The sequence below is a fragment of the Dendrobates tinctorius genome, unplaced genomic scaffold (genome assembly GCF_039654945.1).
Source record: "Dendrobates tinctorius isolate UK_male_01 unplaced genomic scaffold, ASM3965494v1 ptg000173l, whole genome shotgun sequence".
In the NCBI taxonomy this organism is placed as follows: domain Eukaryota; kingdom Metazoa; phylum Chordata; class Amphibia; order Anura; family Dendrobatidae; genus Dendrobates; species Dendrobates tinctorius.
Window position 1 is genome coordinate 6,249,278 of NW_027361840.1, and position 25,472 is coordinate 6,274,749.

Genomic DNA, 25,472 nt, shown 5'->3' on the forward strand with positions numbered 1-25,472 from the left:
TAAAGTAACTTTTCTTGTCTCCTGCCTTGTTACTCCGTGCCATCTACTCCCATCACTATCTCTGGGTGACTAGCCCTAGTTGGAGGGGGTTTACACACCTGCACTGCTATCACCATCTATCCCCCAGAGATCATCTGCAGTACCGGCTATCTTACAGTCAAACACTCCAACTGGCGTCACAGACTCTTTTTCAAATTTCTTTTATTTTTTAACTTCCATTTCACTGTTCCCGGAGCACAGGCACCGGGCACAGCTGCCAACCCCATGACCCCTGAATCCAACCCGGTGACCAGAGTACCCCGCTCCGGGTGATACACATGCAGCAACAGGAACACCCAATTCTTACACTAAGGCTGGTCCAAACAATAAAAGCAATTGTTACCACCCACCTTTCGTGTCTCCCTCTTTCCTCATAGACTGTAAGCTTGTGAGCAGGGCCCTCATTCCTCTTGGTATCTGTTATGATCTATGTGATTATTGTTATGCTGTAATGTCTATTGTCTGTACAAATCCCCTCTGAAATGTAAAGTGCTGCGGAATATGTCGGCGCTATAGAAATAAAATGTATTATTGTTAATAAGCTAAGCCGAGTAAAATAGTGACAGCCTATGCTGGCTGGGTCACGTTGTGTGCTGGCTAATCACAGCCATGCCAATACTTGGTATGGATGTGATGGCTCCTGAAGTGCCCACAGCTTAAAAGCTTGTTTGGCAGAGCTGCAAACCGGATATCTGGTAAAAAGTCCGTGTTTGGGGTTTAGTACCGGACACTAGGTGTTTGGTACGATCTCCGAACTTTGCAGTTCGAGTTCACTCATCACTACTGGTGACCCCTCTCTATAGTACTGAGGGGCTGGTGGCCTCTTCTTGGGGGTTCCATATTACAGAAGTTCTTTCTCTCCTAATTTCTCGCCCCCTGCACAAAGCTGACAATATCCCCCCTGCCCCCACCTGACGGCTCCAGACAGCTGCACCATCACCCTCATCGTCCTCAATGGCTGTCAGGATACTCGATATGTCTCCATTCCTGTGCAGCTGTCAGGAGTCAATCAAGAAGAGGAGCGTCCCTCCAATCTTCAGGAGGTTTCTCTGGACTCAGGAGCAGTCAGTGCCGCTGTCTACCGTCCTCCAGCACTAAGCAGCCTCTCCAGGACCCCGCTGTCTACAGTCCTCCAGCACTAAGCAGCCTCTCCAGGACCCCGCTGTCTACAGTCCTCCAGCACTAAGCAGCCTCTCCAGGACCCCGCTGTCTACAGTCCTCCAGCACTAAGCAGCCTCTCCAGGACCCCGCTGTCTACCATCCTCCAGCACTAATCAGTCTCTCCAGGACCCCGCTGTCTGCCGTCCTCCAGCACTAAGCAGCCTCTCCAGGACCCCGCTGTCTGCCGTCCTCCAGCACTAAGCAGCTTCTCCAGGACCCCGCTTGTCTACCGTCCTCCAGCACTAAGCAGCCTCTCCAGGACCCTGCTTGTCTACCGTCCTCCGGCACTAAGTAGCCTCTCCAGGACCCCGCTGTCTACCATCCTCCAGCACTAAGCAGCCTCTCCAGGACCCCGCTGTCTGCCATCCTCCAGCACTAAGCAGCCTCTCCAGGACCCCGCTGTCTGCCATCCTCCAGCACTAAGCAGCCTCTGCAGGACCCCGCTGTCTACCATCCTCCAGCACTAAGCAGCCTCTCCAGGACCCCGCTGTCTGCTGTCCTCCAGCACTAAGCAGCCTCTCCAGGACCCCGCTGTCTACCGTCCTCCAGCACTAAGCAGCCTCTCCAGGACCCCGCTGTCTGCCATCCTCCAGCACTAAGCTGCCTCTCCAGGACCCCGCTGTCTACCGTCCTCCAGCACTAAGCAGCCTCTCCAGGACCCCGCTGTCTGCCATCCTCCAGCACTAAGCAGCCTCTCCAGGACCCCGATGTCTACCGTCCTCCAGCACTAAGCAGCCTCTCCAGGACCCCGCTATCTACCATCCTCCAGCACTAAGCAGCCTCTCCAGGACCCCGCTGTCTGCCGTCCCCCAGCACTAAGCAGCCTCTCCAGGACCCCGCTGTCTGCCGTCCTCCAGCACTAAGCAGCCTCTCCAGGACCCCGCTGTCTACCGTCCTCCAGGACCCCGCTGTCTGCCATCCAGGTAACTCTCCATCCTCCACCTCCAGAGCTGTCGCTCCTGGAATAGTGAGTAATATATGAAGAGTGGGGTGAGGACTTATTCATCCTAATGACTCCGTCATATTGTGACTGCGGAGTCCTTCTTTTTTATGTGGCTGTGCCGTCCTCTATTACTGTACGTGGCAGGACACCAAGCCTCAGATGGCAGAGGATGGGGGTGGTCTATAATGTTTGTTGAGATTTATTAGAAACTAGCTGAAAATACCGGCGCTGCCCGGGCATAGTAACTAACTGTGGTTAGTTATAGCAAATTATAATTATCCTCCATCCCATAGTCCCGTGCCCATATACCCATCATACATATCCTCCATCCCATAGTCCAGTGCCCATATACCCATCATACATATCCTCGATTCCATAGGCCCGTGCCCATATACCCATCATACATATTCGCCATCCCATAGTCGAGTGCCCATATACCCATCACACATCCTCCATCCCATAGTCCCATGCCCATATACCCATCATACATATTTTCCATCCCATAGTCGAGTGCCCATATACCCATCACACATCCTTCATCTCATAGTCCAATGCCCATATACCCATCACACATCCTCCATCCCATAGTCCCGTGCCCATATACCCATCATACATATCCGCCATCTCATAGTCCCATGCCCATATACCCATCACACATCCTCCATCCCATAGTCCCGTGCCCATATACCCATCACACATCCTCCATCCCATAGTCCCGTGCCCATATACCAATCAAACATATCCTCCATCCCATAGTCAAGTGCCCATATACCCATCACACATCCTCCATCCCATAGTCCTGTGCCCATATACCTGTCATACATATCCGCCATCCCATAGTCCTGTGCCCATATACCTGTCATACATATCCTCCATCCCATAGTCGAGTGCCCATATACCCATCACACATCCTTCATCTCATAGTCCCGTGCCCATATACCCATCACACATCCTCCATCCCATAGTCCCGTGCCCATATACCAATCAAACATATCCTCCATCCCATAGTCAAGTGCCCATATACCCATCACACATCCTCCATCCCATAGTCCTGTGCCCATATACCTGTCATACATATCCGCCATCCCATAGCCCTGTGCCCATATACCTGTCATACATATCCTCCATCCCATAGTCCAGTGCCCATATACCCATCACACATCCTCCATCGCATAGTCAACCATTATGACATCATAATAAGCGGCGGGGCTTGCAACCTATGTTGGCAACCATTGTGACATCATAATGAGGGGCGGGGCTTGATACGCACACACTGTTTCCCCAGTATGTAGATAGGGGCAAAATTGTTTGGTGAATTGGAACGCGCGGGGTTAAAATTTCGCCTCACAACATAGCTTAGGACGCTCTCGGGGTCCAGACGTGTGACTGTGCCAAATTTTGTGGCTGTAGCTGCGACGGTGCGGATGCCAATCCCGGACATACACACATACATACATACATACACACATACATACATACACACATACATACATACATACATACATACATACATACATACATACACACTTTGAGCTTTATATATTAGATAACATCACAGCCGGAGGACACAGACTGATGTGAGGGAATTAGTAGAATTCAGTAGTGTGGCAGCTCCAAGGTTAAGGTGGGGGAATTTCTCCAGACCCCCATACACATAGGCATATGCTTTCTATAAGGGAGGGAAGAAACAGCGGATAGACATCTCTAGTACCAGTGAGAGCAGAAGGTGGAGAGTTGTATCTGGAGACACAAGGAAAAGCATCCCAAAAATTGTCCCCGAGACCCTGACAAATGTCTCGTGTCCCTTCCCTTGTATATGGGGGCACCACATAACGAGCTCCTTGTAAATTTCTCAGTCTGTCACCACTGTAGCCCTCCACCATATATACACACAGGACTCAGTATATAGTGTATATAATATGCACAGAAATCCTTCTCCTATCCTGTACACTGGGTGTAATTCTCAGTATCTGTATTATTCTGTATATACAGTTGCTTATGAAAGTATTGTACCACCCCCAAACAGCTCCCCACTCTATTGACATTTTTTGTGTTTTGCATCAGTTCATGTACAGAACATGCCGACAACTGAGAACATCCGTTTTTCTTTTATTTTGTGAAGCAAACAACAAATAGGACAAAATAACTGAAAGCTTCAGTGTCCAAAACTATTCACTCCCCTAAAGTCAGTATTTTGTAGAGCCTCCTATTGTGGCAATTACAGCTACGAGTCTCTTTGGATAAGTCTCTATGAGCTTTCCACATCTTGCCACTGGGATTTTTGCCCATTCCTCAAGGCAAAACTGCTCCAGGTCCTTAGTTAGATGGTTTCCTCAGGTGAACATTGATCTTCATTTCTGACCACAGATTCTCCATTGGATTAAGGTCTGGGCTTTGAGTAGGCCACTCCAAAACATTTCCACGTTTCCCCTTACACCACTCGAGTGTTGCTTTAGCCGTATGCATTGGGGCATTATCTTGTTGGAAGATGAACCTCCATCCCAGTCTCAAATCACTGACAGCCTACAACAGATTTTGCTCAAGAATATCCCTGTATTTCACACCATCCATCTTCCCTTCAACTTAGACCATTTTCCCTGTCCCTGCTGCCGAAAAACATCCCCACATCATGATGATACTACTGCTATGTTTCACAGGGAATGGTGTTCTTGAGGTGATGAGCCATGTTGGTTTGGCAAAAGACAGCATTTACCTTGGTGGCCAAAAAGGTCAATTTTTGTCTCATCCGACCACAGCACCTTCCACAAGATATAATTAGGGAGTCTCCCACATGTCTTTTGACAACCTCAAAACAAGCCTTACAATTTTTGCTTGGAAGTAAAGACTTTTCTGCTCACTCTTCCTTAAAGTCACCTCTATGGAGTGTATGGTTTATTGTGGTCATTTGGACAGATATTCCAGTCTCTGCTTGGGAACTCTGCAGCTCCTTCAGGGTTAACTTTGGTCTCTGTGCTGCTTCTCTTATTAATGCCCTCCTTGCCTGGGCTGACAGTTTTGGTGTGTGACCATCTCTTGGTAAGTTTGTTGTGATACCCTGTTCTTTCCAAACGATGATAATGCATTTGATGGTGCTCCGGGGATCATCAGAGATTGGGATTTTTTTTAGAACTCAAACCTAACTTGTACTTCTCAACAACTTTGCACCTGACTTGTTTGGAGATCGCCTTGATCTTCATGGTGTTGTTTGGAGATCTCCTTGGTATTCATGGTGTTGTTTGGAGATCGCCTTGGTCTTCATGGTGTTGTTTGGAGATCTCCTTGGTATTCATGGTGTTGTTTGGAGATCTTCTTTGTCTTCATGGTGCTGTTTGGAGATCTCCTTGGTCTTCATGGTGTTGTTTGGAGATCGCCTTGGTCTTCATGGTGTTGTTTGGAGATCGCCTTGGTTTTCATGGTGTTGTTTGGAGATCTCCTTGGTCTTCATGGTGTTGTTTGGAGATCTTCTTTGTCTTCATGGTGCTGTTTGGAGATCTCCTTGGTCTTTATGGTGTTATTTGGAGATCTCCTTGGTCTTCATGGTGTTGTTTGGAGATCGCCTTGGTCTTCATGGTGTTGTTTGGAGATCTTCTTTGTCTTCATGGTGCTGTTTGGAGATCTCCTTGGTCTTCATGGTGTTGTTTGGTTAGTGGTGCCACTTGTTAGTGGTGTTGCAACCTCTATGGCCTCTCAGAAAAGGTAAAGTGTACCCCATTCCATGAATATTCATTTTTGTTAAGTATCGGCTCACGTGACTGCCGGCCGCAGCAGGAAGTCTCCGGATGACACTGTGCTCGCTAGAGAGCAATGAATACTCACTGCTTTACGCACACACAGCCCCAGCGTGCAGAGCATTGAGTATTCCGGCATCTGTCCTTTGGCTTGCGAGCAGTGCATGACGTCCCTGCTATGCATTGCTTACAAGCATAAAGCAGTTGACGCTGCGAGGGAGCACCGGAAAGTTAAGTATAATGTTTTTTTTTTTAATGTTTTCTGATGGGGCCGTGCATACCAGGATCGGGGTGGGTGGGTGCGGGCTAATCATAAAGATGGGGCCATGCATACCAGAAGAGGGGCTTGGGGCCAATCATACCAGAATAAGGAAGCGGCCAATTATACCAGGGTAAAGATGGGACCATGCATACCGGGATGGGGGCCAATCATACCAGGTTAAGGATGGCACCCTGTATGTAAAACCTATGTAAAACCAAGAGAGAGCACCTAAAGAGGTGCAAACTATTTACAAGAGAGTTTGTGATACACTCCAAGATCATGATCACTGTAGTTCAATTGTAGAGACTGCCAATAAAACTGGGCAACACGGGAAAACACAAAACATGATAACCAAAAATAGAAGGCACAACTGGTGCAAATAAACCTTCCTGGGTAGCAAAAGTGGCTTATTTATTTTGAGTGGTGATCCCCTCGTGGGGTTCTGGAACTGGAACCGCTACCAGGGGTGATACTTGGGGTTCTGCAGGGGTTGCAGCCGGTTCAGCCAGAGCGGTAGCGGGTACCGATAGGTGTTGTTCTGCGATTGCAGGTGGTACCACAGCGAGTGATACTACAGCCGGTTGTTGCGGGTATTGGGCAATTTGATGGCCAGCACATGAGGTCGGCACGATCACTAGATCGTTTCTGTTTGCGGGTGTGGCTCCTAATACCAGGACCATGGTAGGGGCGGTCATTCATACCTGCTACCTCCCGGCAATGTTCCGGCTCCTGCGGAGGCACAGGATGGCGAATGATGGCGGCCGCAACCCCCGGGGTTGTCTGTCGTACGGCCGGAGACTGCATCCGTCCCGACTCAGGACCAGGACAGGCCGGTAGGAGCCTGCGCAGCCGCGCCGGCTTTGGGCTGGGACTCCGCTCCCATCCCACAGTCTCCAGGGCTCTCATGTACCTTCTCCTGGCAGGCCGCGTCCAGTGACAACACCGGCCTGGAGGCCGCGGCGGGCGCGGTACAGGGCGTTGAGGCGGCTGTATGCTCCGCGAGCGCTGCCTGGGGGAGCGTGGCTTCCCCCCGCCATTCTCTTCTGGCCTCCGCACTCCCTCCATCATGGCGTTCTGGCGTTCTTCTTCCTGCCTCGGCCCCGTTCCCACCACTGGCTTCTTCTGCCCCTCCTTCTTGGGACGGCGTCTTCTTCCAGCGCCTCCATACCAAGCCAGTATGCGAACCCCTCGGGGGGTGGGCCATGTTGCTGTCACATAGTAATTCGGGCATGGAAGGCTCAAGACTGTTCGCGGTCTTTTCCTAGGACCTCCCATCTCTTCACGCCCTTCTTCTCCGCACCAGCGGCCATTTTTAATGTTCATGTTAGTCTATTAAATTGGGTCTTCTGCACATTCTCAAAAGATTTAAGTCCAAGGCACACAGAACCCGATGGTATCAGGTCTCGTCATCCTGTTCGTGACGCCAAAATTGGGTCGCCCTACCAGGGCTGTGGGGTACTCGGTACCGGGCCGGTGTCATGGGGATGTGTCACAGCAGCAGTGACCCGGTCTGTGGCCATGAGCGCCCAATGGAGTTTTTGTAATGGTTTGAATGAATAGTTCGTGATGCCACCTGTGGTGTTCGGCAAGTGAGGTGTTAGGCCGACGCTGCATGCAGATCCTCTTGGACTGATGGTGTGTGACAACATAGATGGTGCAGCTCCCCACAGGAGGAGCTGTAGTCCCAGGGCAGTGTAGATATGATGTTGAAGGAGAGGCACAAGCAGTGTCGGACTGGGGTGCCAAGGGTCCACCAGTAACATGGACTTTGGGGGTCCCACTTTTCACCTGCATACAAATATTACGCTACCCTCAATCACAAATTTACCTATATTTCTACAGAAATAATAAGCTGGGTAGTTTGGTTAATGAATGAGGAGATGCTGCTTTTTTCTGTACAGAGTGAATCAAGTGAATTATGCCAAGTACTGACCATACAATGGGGGTGGGGACCAGCTCTGCACAGGGGCCCACCGGGGGATTCCACTGTTCCCCTATGGGCCAGTCCGAGCCTGGGCACAAGCGATGTAGAAACTGGTACCCAGATGTAGCAGTGCTGGTTGTGTTGGCGTGAGAATAAGTGGAGGACACCAAGGCTTGTAGTTCCAAAGCTTTATTCACAGTCTGTAGTGCACACAGGTGCCTGCCTCCGTACTGTGTCCTCCAGGTCAGAGACTCAGTCAACCTCCAGGCAAGATGGAATGCTCCCTTCCAACACTCCGCCAACATGTGCCTTTCTGAACGTCTCCTTTATAGCGCCTATTTGGATGAAGTATTCCCAGTACTGAGTTACACTGGAGTGCCTCCTGACAGATGTTCCCAAGAACCTTACTTGTATGACAGACAGCTGTAGCCTGCTTCGGGGACTCCTTTCTCCTGAGTCCCGACTCTCTATCCATGTTGCTGTTGTGCCCCAAGTCTTAGATGGGAGTAGTGCATTTACAGCCCACTACTCCACCGGTGTCTGCTGCAGAACCATTAGTGTTCATACAACCTCGGGGACCGGGCCCCGGCCTTGCGCTTAGAACTTCTAGGCAGGGTTCTCACTCTCTAACCCACGTCCTCTATGTTCCCTTTTCTCCTTCGTTCCATACTTGTCTCTCTTTCTTATGGAAGCTTTGGTTTCAAGTCTTTGTCTTTCTCCTTCTTTCCTTTCCTGTGCCAGCTGGCTCAGATCACTGAGGCAGCTGCAGCACTCCTTCCTCCATCCCTCTTCCAGGGATCCTCACTCCTCTCTGAGTGACTTCCTAACTGACTGACCTCCTGTCAGACTGACCTGTCATCCTACACTTTCCCACTCTTTTATATACTCAACTCCACCCATCTCCCAGCACTTCTCGTGTTCCAAGCAGGGAACCACCAAAGGTGCTCTGCTACCCTCTGAGCATGGAGCCGCAATGTGGCTTTGCTGAACTACCGTCTGGTGTGGCATGCAGGTGTTGGAGTGTGGTTAGGAGCTCCCACCTTACCTGGATGGTGGGGCACTACACCTTGGGAGAAGGTGCAGTACCTCTGTGGCGACTGAGCCTCAGGGGCGCCACACATGGAGCGTGGTGATGAGGCTGGGCTGGAGTGCTGCCGGTGGGACCGGTGACACGCTCACCTTCACAGCTGCCGCGGCTCCCTGCAGGCTTTCCCACTGCTCCTTTTTCAGCCATTGATCTTCACCCCGCCGTCCGACAGGGCCGGCCTCCAGGCCCGACAGCTCCGTGGAGAAACTCACTGGGCAGGTCTCCAATTCTTGGCGCCACCGCCATTCCTGGCGTCCGATACCCCGACAGCTACAGCGTCTCATGCCGTCCGAGGTCCAGTAGCTGAATGGCGCCAAACAGCCGCAGCAGGTCTCTCCACGTGGGCCACTCCCGTTCTTGGAGGGTGCGGCAGTGGGCTTCTCCACCCATCTTCCAGGGTCCAACATGAGGGAACAGTTCTCTTCAGATGAACACCACTCCCCCCAGGGGTGGATTTGATAAAGCACCGGGTCAGTCCGTACAATCAGCAATGCCTGTATCTCTCTTTTTGGACACCAAATCACCATAACCATTTCTTTGACAGCCAGCAATCCTCAGTCCAGTTTTTTTTTTTTTATTTGTAATCCACAGGGAACAGCAACCAAACTATTCTTCACCCCACACAACTTGGGGGCCTTTGTTTCTTGATGGCAGGCTTGCCACTGAAGATGTTGTATTGGTGGCGGCTATCCTGCCGACTATGCCAAATGTAGTGGTAGGGCTGAAGGAGGGCGTGCTGTGGTGCTGCTGTGAATTTTGACGTTGATACTGATAGACGGGGAAGGTGTGCTGTTCCCACAGAACTGGGGGGTGACCCGCCTCTTGGCGTCGACAGACACGAGACAGAGACAAGAGTTATATTCAACAGGTTCCGCTTTTATTAGCCGCCCTTCTGACGACCAGCACAGTTCTTGACAGGAGATATTACACTGCTCTCTTGTTCACAGGCCCGAGTACCGTCACTTCTTGACTAACACCGTCGTGGTGTCCTTCGTGGTTCTTTCCACCATGGCTGCCCTAGGCAAATCCACCACTGCGTTTCACCCTCCAAAGTACACCGTCGTCTGGTACTCACAGACCGTCTGCGACCACTATCCTTTAGGGTCACCTAGGGCTGCCACTAGGAATTTCAGGGCCCCATACTGGCAAAATTTTCAGGGCCCCCTTTAGACTCCACCCAGGCTCCATCCAGCCCTGCCTCCAGCCCTCGAACTGTCCACAGTCCCACCGCTCTATTGGAAAAACTCCACTTCTCACCTATCACACATTAACAGTTCCCATCACCAGGTCACACATATAGCCAGCAGCTTTTGCTTTGGCCTAAAGATTGTTTTAAGCCGCCACCATAACAGGGTAGACACTTTTGGCCAGGCCCTACTCTACTGTAACCTATTAAATATTTGTTAAAATATGCAATACAATTTAGGTATATTTTTATTTATTTTCAATTTTTTAAAATGACCAATAATATCACATACAAGGAACAAATATCACCGCACCATGTCCAGACCACAACTTACCACCACATACAAGGAACAAATACCGCTACACCATGTCCAGACCACATATTACCACCACATAGTGACCTATAATAAGACATACAAGGAACAAATACCGCCATACCATGACCAGACCACATATTACTACCATAGTGACCGAATAATATCACATACAAGGAACAAATACCACCGCACCATGAACAGACCGCAAATTACCACCACAAAGTGACCAAATAATAGAATATACAAGGGACAAATACCACTGCACCACGCCCAGACCACATATTACCACCACATCTTTCATCCAGCACAGATCGCCATCACGTCTTCCAGCCAGGACTCGTCTCTGCAGGAAATAACACAGTTATCTAGAGCTCCGCTTGCAGAACACATTACTTATTTTTTCCCAACTTCTACATTACACCACATGAAGAAAAAAAGGTGACATAGTATCACTCTACACAGTAACAGGACCGCCCCCCCCATTTACAACAGTATCCTCAAGAAAATAAAATAAATACATCACTGCAGTAATAATATCCCTTAATTAGCCCCTATGGTAATAATATCCCTCATCCTGACCCCCATGTGTCTCATTCCTGGCTTCAGCCATATGTTCTCCCATCCTACCCTCATCAGTATCCATTCTGCCCCATATGATCTCCCCTCCTGACCAATCTGTCTAAATCGTATCCATCCTGCCCCATGACCCTGCCCCATCTGTCTCCAATCATGCCCGGTGTCACACATTCTGCCCCCTCCTGTGTCTCACTGTCACATTCTGCCCCCTCCTGTCTCACTGTCACATTCTGCCCCCTCCTGTCTCACTGTCACATTCTGCCCCCTCCTGTGTCTCACTGTCACATTCTGCCCCCTCCTGTGTCTCACTGTCACATTCTGCCCCCTCCTGTGTCTCACTGTCACATTCTGCCCCCTCCTGTGCCTCACTGTCACATTCTGCCCCCTCCTGTGTCTCACTGTCACATTCTGCCCCCTCCTTTGTCTCACTGTCACATTCTGCCCCCATGTCCAGCATTCTGCCCCAGTGTCTGGCATTCTACCCGCAGCGTCCAGCATTCTGCCCGCAGCGTCCAGCATTCTGCCCCAGCTCACAGCCTGCCCCCATGTCCAGCATTCTGCCCCCAGCGTCCAGCATTCTGCCTCAGTCTCCAGCATTCTGCCCAGCTTCGAGCATTCTGCCCCATGTCCAGAATTCTGCCCCAGCATCCAGCATTCTTCTGCCCCATGTCCAGCATTCTGCCCCATCTCACAGTCTGCCCTCATATCCAGCATTCTGCCCCCAGCGTCCAGCATTCTGTCCCCAGCGTCCAGCATTCTGCCCCATGTCCATTCTGCCCCCAGTGTCCAGCATTATGCCCCATGTCCAGCATTCTGCCCCCAGCATCCAGCATTCTGCCCCATGTCCATTCTGCCCCCAGTGTCTAGCATTATGACCCATGTCCAGCATTCTGCCCCAGCATCCAGCATTCTGCCCCATGTCCAGCATTCTGCCCCCAGCATTCTGCCCCATGTCCAGCATTCTGCCCCCAGCGTCCAGCACTCTGCCCCCAGCATTCTGCCCCCAGTGTCCAGCATTCTGCCCCCAGCATTCTGCCCCCAGCATTCTGCCCCCAGCGTCCAGCATTCTGCCCCCAGCATTCTGCCCTGGGCTCCCTGGATAGCCGCTCTCAAAAAAAAAAAAAAAAAATTCTTCTTACCTTGTTATCTAGCTGTGCTCCAGCGGCAAGGCTCCCTTCCTCTCCCAGTCCCACGTGGCACACTGACTGAATGAGGAAGTGGAGGAGCAGAGCAGTGTGTGACGTCAGGTGAGGGCAGAGCTGTGGCTGCCGGATCATTGTGCAGGGGGGGGATTTCGGCGCTGGCTGAACCATGGTGCGGGGGGGGCCTGCCCAAGGGGCCCGGGGGGCCCACCAGGCGCTGAGTCTGAATTTAAAATAAAGCTGCAGAAGCCTGAATAAAATGTAGGGGGCCCCAGCGCGGATCGGGCTGCCAGCGTGGTCGAGCCCCCCTAATCACCGGGCCCCATACACATGTAAGGCCTGTCAAGCCCTGATGGCGGCCCTGGGGTCACCCCCCGTGACCGTCTCCACCGTCAGTTACTCTCTGTAGGGGTATTCCACTTTTCTCCCTACAGCAGGTCATCCTCTCTAGTGAGCTCCCTGGGCTGACTTAGGCCTGCTTCACACTTCAGTTTTTTGTTGTCAGTCAAAATCCGCCAAAACGCCAGAAAGCGGATCCGTTCATAACTGATGCAAACGGATGCCAGCGGACCGTTTTTATGACGGATCCGTTTGCAGAAGAAATTTTAAAGGAAGAGAGAGAGAGAGAATGTATGTATGTATGTCAGGGTTAAGTTTCTTCCTGACATCATTCCTCCGGGCAGGCGCAGTAGAAAAATGCGGATCCTTCAGGCCAAAAAACGTTACATGCTCCTTCCAGGCATGTTTGCGGATGCCATAGAAATGGCGGATCCACAAAAAAACGTATATAATGGATGGCCATCCGTCAAGATCCGCCAGTAATGAAAGTCAATGGAAGAAAAAACGGATCCGCCCAAAAAAATGGCGGATCCGTTTTATTAGGAAAACGGCGGATCTTGACTGATGGCAAAAAACTGAAGTGTGAAACAGGCCTTAAGCTTCTAGAAGCTTACCTCAGGATTTATACTCTCAGCCCAGGTAGCCCCGCCCACTGTCACCTGACAGTCACCTCTGACCAATGAGAGTGACCTTGACCTCTGGCAGTTATGTAACACTCTCATGGCAGTTACATAACCACCCTTTACAAGCTCCTCACTGCCATCTAATGGTCACTCTCAATATGGCACCCTTTCCCTTGATCTGAGTGCCTCTGTCAGGTCAACCTCCCCACAGTAAGTTGAGAGACTGCTTGGTTTGCACAACCAGCAGTGGAGTGTCTTCTCCCAGGAAAACTACAGCAGTGAGGGATTATGCCAGAACGAGCACTTGCTTCACACAGGATTCAAGCTGCATGTTGCTGGGGCAGAAACACTGGAAGTTTCAGAATCTGGGAAACCTTTGTCCCTGAAGGGATTAGAACAGCAGGAAGTTTACACTCAATCACAGCAGAGAGATAACTTCCATCGTGCAGAGCAGACTGTAAATCTGGTGAGAGAATTGTATTTTATCCTTTGAACTGCATCTGGACTTGAGTAAATGATAAAGTAACTTTTCTTGTCTCCTGCCTTGTTACTCCGTGCCATCTACTCCCATCACTATCTCTGGGTGACTAGCCCTAGTTGGAGGGGGTTTACACACCTGCACTGCTATCACCATCTATCCCCCAGAGATCATCTGCAGTACCGGCTATCTTACAGTCAAACACTCCAACTGGCGTCACAGACTCTTTTTCAAATTTCTTTTATTTTTTAACTTCCATTTCACTGTTCCCGGAGCACAGGCACCGGGCACAGCTGCCAACCCCATGACCCCTGAATCCAACCCGGTGACCAGAGTACCCCGCTCCGGGTGATACACATGCAGCAACAGGAACACCCAATTCTTACACTAAGGCTGGTCCAAACAATAAAAGCAATTGTTACCACCCACCTTTCGTGTCTCCCTCTTTCCTCATAGACTGTAAGCTTGTGAGCAGGGCCCTCATTCCTCTTGGTATCTGTTATGATCTATGTGATTATTGTTATGCTGTAATGTCTATTGTCTGTACAAATCCCCTCTGAAATGTAAAGTGCTGCGGAATATGTCGGCGCTATAGAAATAAAATGTATTATTGTTAATAAGCTAAGCCGAGTAAAATAGTGACAGCCTATGCTGGCTGGGTCACGTTGTGTGCTGGCTACTCACAGCCATGCCAATACTTGGTATGGATGTGATGGCTCCTGAAGTGCCCACAGCTTAAAAGCTTGTTTGGCAGAGCTGCAAACCGGATATCTGGTAAAAAGTCCGTGTTTGGGGTTTAGTACCGGACACTAGGTGTTTGGTACGATCTCCGAACTTTGCAGTTCGAGTTCACTCATCACTACTGGTGACCCCTCTCTATAGTACTGAGGGGCTGGTGGCCTCTTCTTGGGGGTTCCATATTACAGAAGTTCTTTCTCTCCTAATTTCTCGCCCCCTGCACAAAGCTGACAATATCCCCCCTGCCCCCACCTGACGGCTCCAGACAGCTGCACCATCACCCTCATCGTCCTCAATGGCTGTCAGGATACTCGATATGTCTCCATTCCTGTGCAGCTGTCAGGAGTCAATCAAGAAGAGGAGCGTCCCTCCAATCTTCAGGAGGTTTCTCTGGACTCAGGAGCAGTCAGTGCCGCTGTCTACCGTCCTCCAGCACTAAGCAGCCTCTCCAGGACCCCGCTGTCTGCCGTCCTCCAGCACTAAGCAGCCTCTCCAGGACCCCGCTGTCTGCCATCCTCCAGCACTAAGCAGCCTCTCCAGGACCCCGCTGTCTGCCGTCCTCCAGCACTAAGCAGCCTCTCCAGGACCCCGCTGTCTGCCATCCTCCAGCACTAAGCAGCCTCTCCAGGACCCCGCTGTCTGCCATCCTCCAGCACTAAGCAGCCTCTCCAGGACCCCACTGTCTGTCGTCCTCCAGCACTAAGCAGCCTCTCCAGGACCCCGCTGTCTGCCATCCTCCAGCACTAAGCAGCCTCTCCAGGACCCCGCTGTCTGCCGTCCTCCAGCACTAAGCAGCCTCTCCAGGACCCCGCTGTCTGTCGTCCTCCAGCACTAAGCAGCCTCTCCAGGACCCCGCTGTCTGCCATCCTCCAGCACTAAGCAGCCTCTCCAGGACCCCGCTGTCTGCCATCCTCCAGCACTAAGCAGCCTCTCCAGGACCCCGCTGTCTGCCATCCTCCAGCACTAAGCAGCCTCTCCAGGACCCCGCTGTCTGCCATCCTCCAGCACTATGCAGCCTCTCCAGGACCCCGCTGTCTGCCGTCCTCCAGCACTAAGCAGCCTCTCCAGGACCCCGCTGTCTGCCGTCCTCCAGCACTAAGCAGCCTCTCCAGGACCCCGCTGTCTGCCATCCTCCAGCACTAAGCAGCCTCTCCAGGACCCCGCTGTCTGCCATCCTCCAGCACTAAGCAGCCTCTCCAGGACCCCGCTGTTTGCCGTCCTCCAGCAATAAGCAGCCTCTCCAGGACCCCGCTGTCTGCCGTCCTCCAGCACTAAGCAGCCTCTCCAGGACCCCGCTGTCTGCCATCCTCCAGCACTAAGCAGCCTCTCCAGGACCCCGCTGTCTGCCGTCCTCCAGCACTAAGCAGCCTCTCCAGGACCCCGCTGTCTGTCGTCCTCCAGCACTAAGCAGCCTCTCCAGGACCCCGCTGTCTGCCATCCTCCAGCACTAAGCAGCCTCTCCAGGACCCCGCTGTCTGCCATCCTCCAGCACTAAGCAGCCTCTCCAGGACCCCGCTGTCTGCCATCCTCCAGCACTAAGCAGCCTCTCCAGGACCCCGCTGTCTGCCATCCTCCAGCACTATGCAGCCTCTCCAGGACCCCGCTGTCTGCCGTCCTCCAGCACTAAGCAGCCTCTCCAGGACCCCGCTGTCTACCGTCCTCCAGCACTAAGCAGCCTCTCCAGGACCCCGCTGTCTGCCGTCCTCCAGCACTAAGCAGCCTCTCCAGGACCCCGCTGTCTGCCGTCCTCCAGCACTAAGCAGCCTCTCCAGGACCCCGCTGTCTGCCGTCCTCCAGCACTAAGCAGCCTCTCCAGGACCCCGCTATCTACCGTCCTCCAGCACTAAGCAGCCTCTCCAGGACCCCGCTGTCTGCCGTCCTCCAGCACTAAGCAGCCTCTCCAGGACCCCGCTGTCTGCCGTCCCCCAGCACTAAGCAGCCTCTCCAGGACCCCGCTGTCTACCGTCCTCCAGGACCCCGCTGTCTGCCATCCAGGTAACTCTCCATCCTCCACCTCCAGAGCTGTCGCTCCTGGAATAGTGAGTAATATATGAAGAGTGGGGTGAGGACTTATTCATCCTAATGACTCCGTCATATTGTGACTGCGGAGTCCTTCTTTTTTATGTGGCTGTGCCGTCCTCTATTACTGTATGTGACAGGACACCAAGCCTCAGATGGCAGAGGATGGGGGTGGTCTATAATGTTTGTTGAGATTTATTAGAAACTAGCTGAAAATACCGGCGCTGCCCGGGCATAGTAACTAACTGTGGTTAGTTATAGCAAATTATAATTATCCTCCAGCCCATATACCCATCATACATATTCGCCATCCCATAGTCGAGTGCCCATATACCCATCACACATCCTCCATCCCATAGTCCCATGCCCATATACCCATCATACATATTCTCCATCCCATAGTCGAGTGCCCATATACCCATCACACATCCTTCATCTCATAGTCCAATGCCCATATACCCATCACACATCCTCCATCCCATAGTCCCGTGCCCATATACCCATCATACATATCCGCCATCTCATAGTCCCATGCCCATATACCCATCACACATCCTCCATCCCATAGTCCCGTGCCCATATACCCATCACACATCCTCCATCCCATAGTCCCGTGCCCATATACCAATCAAACATATCCTCCATCCCATAGTCAAGTGCCCATATACCCATCACACATCCTCCATCCCATAGTCCTGTGCCCATATACCTGTCATACATATCCGCCATCCCATAGTCCTGTGCCCATATACCTGTCATACATATCCTCCATCCCATAGTCGAGTGCCCATATACCCATCACACATCCTTCATCTCATAGTCCCGTGCCCATATACCCATCACACATCCTCCATCCCATAGTCCCGTGCCCATATACCAATCAAACATATCCTCCATCCCATAGTCCTGTGCCCATATACCTGTCATACATATCCGCCATCCCATAGCCCTGTGCCCATATACCCATCACACATCCTCCATCGCATAGTCAACCATTATGACATCATAATAAGCGGCGGGGCTTGCAACCTATGTTGGCAACCATTGTGACATCATAATGAGGGGCGGGGCTTGATACGCACACACTGTTTCCCCAGTATGCAAATAGGGGCATTATGACATCATAATGAGGGGCGGTGCTTGACGCGCACACACTTTTCCCCCAGTATGTAGATAGGGGCAAAATTGTTTGGTGAATTGGAACGCGCGGGGTTAAAATTTCGCCTCACAACATAGCTTAGGACGCTCTCGGGGTCCAGACGTGTGACTGTGCCAAATTTTGTGGCTGTAGCTGCGACGGTGCGGATGCCAATCCCGGACATACACACATACATACATACATACACACATACATACATACACACATACATACATACATACATACATACATACATACATACATACATACACACATACATACATACACACATACATACATACATACATACATACATACATACATACATACACACTTTGAGCTTTATATATTAGATAACATCACAGCCGGAGGACACAGACTGATGTGAGGGAATTAGTAGAATTCAGTAGTGTGGCAGCTCCAAGGTTAAGGTGGGGGAATTTCTCCAGACCCCCATACACATAGGCATATGCTTTCTATAAGGGAGGGAAGAAACAGCGGATAGACATCTCTAGTACCAGTGAGAGCAGAAGGTGGAGAGTTGTATCTGGAGACACAAGGAAAAGCATCCCAAAAATTGTCCCCGAGACCCTGACAAATGTCTCGTGTCCCTTCCCTTGTATATGGGGGGCACCACATAACGAGCTCCTTGTAAATTTCTCAGTCTGTCACCACTGTAGCCCTCCACCATATATACACACAGGACTCAGTATATAGTGTATATAATATGCACAGAAATCCTTCTCCTATCCTGTACACTGGGTGTAATTCTCAGTATCTGTATTATTCTGTATATACAGTTGCTTGTGAAAGTATTGTACCACCCCCCAACAGCTCCCCACTCTCCTGACATTTTTTGTGTTTTGCATCAGTTCATGTACAGAACATGCCGACAACTGAGAACATCCGTTTTTCTTTTATTTTGTGAAGCAAACAACAAATAGGACAAAATAACTGAAAGCTTCAGTGTCCAAAACTATTCACTCCCCTAAAGTCAGTATTTTGTAGAGCCTCCTATTGTGGCAATTACAGCTACGAGTCTCTTTGGATAAGTCTCTATGAGCTTTCCACATCTTGCCACTGGGATTTTTGCCCATTCCTCAAGGCAAAACTGCTCCAGGTCCTTAGTTAGATGGCTTCCTCAGGTGAACATTGATCTTCATTTCTGACCACAGATTCTCCATTGGATTAAGGTCTGGGCTTTGAGTAGGCCACTCCAAAACATTTCCACGTTTCCCCTTACACCACTCGAGTGTTGCTTTAGCCGTATGCATTGGGGCATTATCTTGTTGGAAGATGAACCTCCATCCCAGTCTCAAATCACTGACAGCCTACAACAGATTTTGCTCAAGAATATCCCTGTATTTCACACCATCCATCTTCCCTTCAACTTAGACCATTTTCCCTGTCCCTGCTGCCGAAAAACATCCCCACATCATGATGATACTACTGCTATGTTTCACAGGGAATGGTGTTCTTGAGGTGATGAGCCATGTTGGTTTGGCAAAAGACAGCATTTACCTTGGTGGCCAAAAAGGTCAATTTTTGTCTCATCCGACCACAGCACCTTCCACAAGATATAATTAGGGAGTCTCCCACATGTCTTTTGACAACCTCAAAACAAGCCTTACAATTTTTGCTTGGAAGTAAAGACTTTTCTGCTCACTCTTCCTTAAAGTCACCTCTATGGAGTGTATGGTTTATTGTGGTCATTTGGACAGATATTCCAGTCTCTGCTTGGGAACTCTGCAGCTCCTTCAGGGTTAACTTTGGTCTCTGTGCTGCTTCTCTTATTAATGCCCTCCTTGCCTGGGCTGACAGTTTTGGTGTGTGACCATCTCTTGGTAAGTTTGTTGTGATACCCTGTTCTTTCCAAACGATGATAATGCATTTGATGGTGCTCCGGGGATCATCAGAGATTGGGATTTTTTTTAGAACTCAAACCTAACTTGTACTTCTCAACAACTTTGCACCTGACTTGTTTGGAGATCGCCTTGATCTTCATGGTGTTGTTTGGAGATCTCCTTGGTATTCATGGTGTTGTTTGGAGATCGCCTTGGTCTTCATGGTGTTGTTTGGAGATCTCCTTGGTATTCATGGTGTTGTTTGGAGATCTTCTTTGTCTTCATGGTGCTGTTTGGAGATCTCCTTGGTCTTCATGGTGTTGTTTGGAGATCGCCTTGGTCTTCATGGTGTTGTTTGGAGATCGCCTTGGTTTTCATGGTGTTGTTTGGAGATCTCCTTGGTCTTCATGGTGTTGTTTGGAGATCTTCTTTGTCATCATGGTGCTGTTTGGAGATCTCCTTGGTCTTTATTCTGTTATTTGGAGATCTCCTTGGTCTTCATGGTGTTGTTTGGAGATCGCCTTGGTCTTCATAGTGTTGTTTGGAGATCTTCTTTGTCTTCATGGTGCTGTTTGGAGATCTCCTTGGTCTTCATGGTGTTGTTTGGTTAGTGGTGCCACTTGTTAGTGGTGTTGCAACCTCTATGGCCTCTCAGAAAAGGTAAAGTGTACCCCATTCCATGAATATTCATTTTTGTTAAGTATCGGCTCACGTGACTGCCGGCCGCAGCAGGAAGTCTCCGGATGACACTGTGCTCGCTAGAGAGCAATGAATACTCACTGCTTTACGCGCACACAGCCCCAGCGTGCAGAGCATTGAGTATTCCGGCATCTGCCCTTTGGCTTGCGAGCAGCGCATGACGTCCCTGCTATGCATTGCTTACAAGCATAAAGCAGTTGACGCTGCGAGGGAGCACCGGAAAGTTAAGTATAATGGGTTTTTTTTTAATGTTTTCTGATGGGGCCGTGCATACCAGGATCGGGGTGGGTGGGTGCGGGCTAATCATAAAGATGGGGCCATGCATACCAGAAGAGGGGCTTGGGGCCAATCATACCAGAATAAGGAAGAGGCCAATTATACCAGGGTAAAGATGGGACCATGCATACCGGGATGGGGGCCAATCATACCAGGTTAAGGATGGCACCCTGTATACCAAGATAGTGATGGGGCCATGCATACTAGGATGAGATGGGAGATCCTGCATACCAAGATAAGGATGAGGGAGCCATGCATGCTAGGATGGAGATTAAGGAGCCATGCAAATAAGGGTAAGGATGAGGGAGACCGGTGCGTCTTATAGTCCAAAAAATACAGTATATACTGACAGACATGTGACACTGAGATTTTACACAGGAGAACGTCCTGTCACTAAGCATGTGATTTATGAAAAGAATTGCTTGCAAAAGAAGTTTTTAGGGGCTTCATCGCAAAAGGGATGAATACATATGGACCTGTCAATTTTTAATTATTTGATTCAATACGTTTACTTTGTGCCTATATTGTTCTCACTTCACCAGTTAAGACTATTGGATTCTGATACTACATCATAGAAACATACAAAATAGAGTTGGAAGGGACCTCCAGCGTCATCGTACCAAACCCACTGCTCAGTGCAGGATTTACTAAACCATCTCAGACAGATGTCCAGCCTCTGTTTGAAGACTTCTATTGAAGGAGAACTCACCACCTCTCGTGGCAGCCTGTTCCACTCATTGATCACCCTTACTGTTAACAAGTTTTTTTCTAATATCTAATCTGTATCGTCTCCCTTTCAGTTTCATCCCATTGCTTCTCGTGTTTCCATGTGCAAATGAGAATAATGATGATCCTTCTACACTGTGACAGCCCTTCAGATATTTGTAGACAGCTATTAAGTCTACTCTCAGTCTTCTTTTTTTGCAAGCTAAACATTCTCAGATCCTTTAACCGTTCCTCGCAGGACATACTTTGCAGATTGCTCACCATCCTGGTCGCTCTTCTCTGTACTTGCTCCAGTTTTTCAATCTATATACACAACCTCTGATGTTATACTAGTGGTAAAATGATAACTTGCCACAAAATGCAGAAGATTAAAATAATCTTTATTAATGACACATGATAAAATATATTAAAATAAATGAATTGCAAATCAAGCTAACGGAACACGAAGGAGCACGAATACTGGACAATCAACGGTAAGTACCAGCAAAAAGAAGCACAGCCGCCATTTAAATAGTGATTATTCACATGAGAGATATAAAGTGCAAAGTGCTAAGGAATCATTCTGTTAGATCTTTTTGAATCCTCTCAATTGTCTAGTTTTAGCTATTCCTACTAGCTTTGTCTCATCAGCAAATTTAATCAGTTTACCTTCAATTTCTTCATCTAAATAATTGATAAATATGTTGAACAATGCTGGAGCCAGGACAGAGCCTTGTGGTACCCCTCTTAAGACATTTTTCCTACTGGGTGTGCAACCATTTATGATCACTTTTTTGGGTTTGATCACTGAGCCAGTTATGAATCCATCTAACTGTAGCCTTGTCAATTCCATACTTGGTCATTTTTTCAATGAGGATTGTATGAGATACTTTGTCAAATGCTTTGCGGAAGTCAAGATATACTATATCTACCGCATTTTCCTGATCCATCCAGTCAGTGATTCCATCATAGAAAAAAATTAAATTAGTCTGGCATGACTTGTTTGCTACAAACCCATGCTGGCTGTGATTAATTACTGTATTCTTATCCAAGTGCTTACATACATGCTGTTTAATAATTTGTTCAAAGATTTCCTGGCATAGAAGCAAGGCTCACTGGCCTGTAATTTCCTGACTCCATCTACTTTCCTTTTTGGAAGATAGGGACAACATTTACCTTTCTCCAATGTTTTGTTACTTATCCTGTTCTCCAGGATTTCTCAAAGATTTTGGCTAGCGGTTCTCCACATTCTTTCAGTCCCCTAGTATCCAAGAAGTATCATTTCTCCTTGCGGAGAATGACATGTTTAGCATGCCGAGATGAGGAGACTTAAAGCCGCAATGCTTATTTATTTAAATAATTTAAAAAAAAACAGCATGGGGACCCCTCTATTCTTGATAACCAGCCCTGCTGAAGCTGACAGCGAGGGTTGCAGCCCCCAGTAGTGAGTTTTGTCTGGCTGGTTATGAAAAATAGGGGGGAACCCACACCGCTTTTTTAATTACTGTATTTATTTACAGTGCAGTAGCGGCTGATGAATACTCCCATCCGCCGCTCCTGATGTCATTGTTATTAGCAGCAGCAGGGGTAGGACTTTTACTCCCATCATCTGCTGCCTGCTCTCTCTTTTGTTACTTAATTGTAACTCTCATCATTCTCCCCTGCTTTTGCCGATCGCCGGCAGAGCAGGGGAGAATGATGAGAGCCGTATTCTTCTTCCCCGGCGCCAATGCGTGTCACATGTGTCATGATACCAGTGCTGGGTGACCGGCACTGCTGGGGTTAATGTTCTGACCTCAGTGCAGACTCTCACCTGCACACCTGGGACCTATTATGGTGGCCTCTCATTGGTTCTGGGGAGGCTTCTTATAGCCTCAGGAAGCGCCCATCCCCCGTCAGTTATACTTTCGCCCTTGGCAATGTGTGGTGACCCCTGAGTGTGTTAGTGCTGTGTTCTGGTTGCTTGATTCTCTGTGTACGACTCGGTCTGTTCTCTGGATTTTGCTTTGGATTCTGCCTGGTACCCTCTACGTCTGTTTGGGTTTGATCTCTGCTTGGCCCTGACTATCCGTTCTGTCTCATCCCTGGTACTTTACTGATATCTTGTGTATGACCTTAGGCTTTGTCTGACCTCCCGTCTGTTTATCCCTCCTGTACCTCGCTTGCCTGTACTGTGCATGACCCCCGCTTTGCCCGACTTTGAGTTTTCTACCTTCTTTGAAAGCAGGATGCTAAGCCCCGCCCCCTTGCAGTCACATGACCGTTCACATGACCGTAGGTCCTGTGCCGGCTTGCTAAACTTCTACATTCAGGTCCTGTGCATCTTTATTTTCCCGCTGTTCTTGTCCCCAGGGGTCCCTACGGTGCGGGTGAGTCCCTGCTTAGCGGAGGCTGTACGCCGGTGCTGTCAGGACCCTGACATTATAACTGACCATTACGTTTTTTGGGGGGGTTTATGCAGAGAGTTATGGATCCCATACAGTCTCTGGCTGACCAGATGAAAAGTCTGAGTCAGATGTTTCAGGGTTTATCTCTGGAGCAGCGATCTCTGGCTCGTTCTCAGCAGCAGGTTTCTGAGACAGTGCGGGGGGCTCTAGCTGCTGGGTCTCTGGGGGCTGGGGCGAGTGATGTTGTTTTGGTGTCCCCAGAACCACCTGTTAAACTGCCTGACTTTTTTTCTGGAAACAAAAAGGAGTTCAGGGTCTTCATGGAGGGGTGCAAACTTTTTTTTTCGTTTGAGACCACGTTCCTCTGGGGACGAAAGTCAGAAGGTTGGGGTCATAGAATCATAGAATCATAGAATCGTAGAGTTGGGAGGGACCTCCTGGGCCATCTGGTCCAACCCCCTGCTCAAAGCAGGATTCGCTAAATCATCCCAGTTAGATGTCTGTCCAGCCTCTGTTTGAAGACTTCCATTGAAGGAGAACTCACCACTTCTCGTGGCAGCCTGTTCCACTCATTGATCACTCTAACTGTCAAAAAGTTTTTTCTAATATCTAATCTGTGTCTCCTCCTATTCAGCTTCATCCCATTGCTTCTAGTCTTTCCTTGTGCAAATGAGAATAAAGTTGATCCTTCTACAGTGTGACAGCCCTTTAGATATTTGTAGACAGCTATTAAGTCTCCTCTCAGTCTTCTCTTTTGCAAACTAAATATTCCCAAATCCTGCAACCTTTCCTCATAAGACAGGGTTTGCAGACCGGTCACCATTCTGGTCGCTCTTTTCTGAACTTGCTCCAGTTTGTTGATGTCTTTTTTAAAATGTGGTGCCCAAAATTGGACACAATATTCCAGATGAGGTCTGACCAAAGAGGAGTAGAGGGAAATAATTACTTCACGTGATCTAGACTGTATGCTTCTGTTAATACATCCTAGAACTGCATTTGCCTTTTTTGCTGCTGCATCACACTGTTGACTCATATTCAGTCTGTGATCTATTAGTATACCCAAGTCTTTTTCACATGTGCTGTCACTTAGCCCTATTCCTCCCATTCTATATATGCTTTTTTCATTTTTATTGCCCAGATGTAGTACTTTGCATTTCTCCCTGTTAAAAACCATTCTGTTAGTTGCTGCCCACTTCTCCAGTTTATTTAAATCTTTTTGAATCCTCTCTCTCTCTTCTCTAGTATTAGCTATCCCTCCTAGCTTTGTGTCATCAGCAAATTTAATCAGTTTACCCTCAATTCCTTCATCTAAATCGTTGATAAAGATGTTGAACAATACAGGGCCCAGGACAGAGCCCTGTGGTACCCCACTTGAGACATTCTTCCAACTGGATGTGCAGCCATTTACGACCACTCTTTGGGTCCGATCACTAAGCCAGTTATGAATCCACCTAACAGTTGCCTTGTCCATTCCATACTTAGTCATTTTTTCAATAAGGATTGTATGAGAGACTTTGTCAAATGCTTTGCTGAAGTCAAGATATACTATATCTACAGCATTTCCTTGATCCACCCAATCAGTAATACCGTCATAGAAGGAAATTAAATTAGTCTGACATGACTTATTAGTTACAAACCCATGCTGACTCTGTTTAATCACTTCATTCTTATCCAGGTATTGACATACATGTTGTTTAAAAATTTGTTCAAAGATCTTTCCTGGTATAGAAGTCAGACTCACCGGCCTATAGTTGCCTGGGTCCACCTTCTTCCCCTTTTTGAAGATAGGAACAACATTTGCTCTTCTCCAGTCTTCTGGCACTTCTCCTGTTCTCCAAGAATTTTCAAAGATTATGGAGAGG